Source organism: Trachypithecus francoisi, unplaced genomic scaffold, assembly GCF_009764315.1.
Source record: "Trachypithecus francoisi isolate TF-2019V2 unplaced genomic scaffold, Tfra_2.0 Lachesis_group0, whole genome shotgun sequence".
Taxonomy (NCBI): domain Eukaryota; kingdom Metazoa; phylum Chordata; class Mammalia; order Primates; family Cercopithecidae; genus Trachypithecus; species Trachypithecus francoisi.
This window is the reverse complement of record NW_022681453.1, coordinates 117,338,463-117,339,758: the sequence shown is the minus strand read 5'-3', so window position 1 is coordinate 117,339,758 and position 1,296 is coordinate 117,338,463. Positions and strand designations below refer to the sequence as shown.

Below are 1,296 nucleotides of genomic sequence, written 5' to 3'. Positions count from 1 at the left end.
GGTTCAGATAAATAACTTTCTAAGATCTGAGGGCTAATAAGTGACAAAGCTTGGATTCTAATGTAGGCAGTCTGACGCTACAGCCCACATGCCGATATTCTTTTCTTGTCTTTTTTATTTTATTAACAAGCAGAATAATAAACACAACAATTTTAAAGCTGAAAGAGCAATAAGTCAAATTGCTGCTGCAGTTCACAGATGTACCTGGGATACATGCTCCCTTGTTGTGAGGCAGAATGTAGGCACAGGACTGTGCATTTTTATATATGTGTATATATATATATGATCAAGAAGAATCAGAGAACTGAAAACCACAGGAGACCAGAAAGTATCCATAACTTTTCATCAGGCAATCCCAAAGCGCTCTGCTCCTTTCCTTTTCTTTGCCTCTATATCCTCTGTGGTTCCAGTTCCAGCTGAACTTCTGACAATCCCAAATCACTCCTTCCTCTTTTTCAGTTTCTCATCATTTTCAGACTTTCTGGATATTGAAGAGACATTCAAACCAAATCTTTGAGCTCTTTCCTTCAGCTTTCCCAGGTTAACTGTAGGTTATCAGATGACAGACAGGACAGACCTTTTGTGGGAACTGAGGAAATCTCAAACCAAGCCTGTACGAGCAGCTTTCTTACTCTCCAAGCTCACAAGTACATTGAATCATTTGGACCTCTTCTGCATTTTCTCAGTCTGTGGTATTTCAGATATGATTTTTACCACTTTCTTCTCTGCTGCCACATCCACAGTTTTTTCAAAGAGGGGTTCTTCCTCTTTGACAGAGAGCTCTATGGACTTTGTTTCTTCTTCCTCTGTTTCATCTCCCAGTCCCTCTTTTTCATTTGCCTCCTCTTCAGCATGTTCTTCACAAGATATGCCTAGAGTCTATTGATAAAATCTTGCTTTATTCCCTTGGTCTCCAAACCACGAGCAAGACATTCTTGCTTTAGTCCAGCAAGCTTCAGCTTATGGAGCTCCACCATCTGGGTTGCCATCTTGTTATCCCTCTTGCAAGCTTATATTCTATAGCCTCTCTGGAAAGCAAGAGAACTACCACAGAAATAAATTCCACCCCATGGAATTCCAGTTTTCTTTTCTTTTTTACATAGCGAGTCAAGAGATTGATATGGGCTGGGAGAGCTGTGTCTGAGACTTCACTCTTGTTTGGAGAGCCTGAAAAATTACCTTCTACCCTCAAAAACCTAAAAATAAAACTACCATACAATCCAGCAATCCCATTGCTGGGTATATATCCAAAAGAAAGGAAATCAGCATCTGGAAGAGATCTCTGCACTCCCGTTT

General features: G+C 40.4%; 1 pseudogene; it reads right to left on the bottom strand.

Moving 5' to 3' along the window:
* Positions 1–345: 345 nt before the first annotated feature.
* On the bottom strand, positions 346–989 carry LOC117077111 (annotated as a pseudogene).
* Positions 990–1,296: the final 307 nt, after the last annotated feature.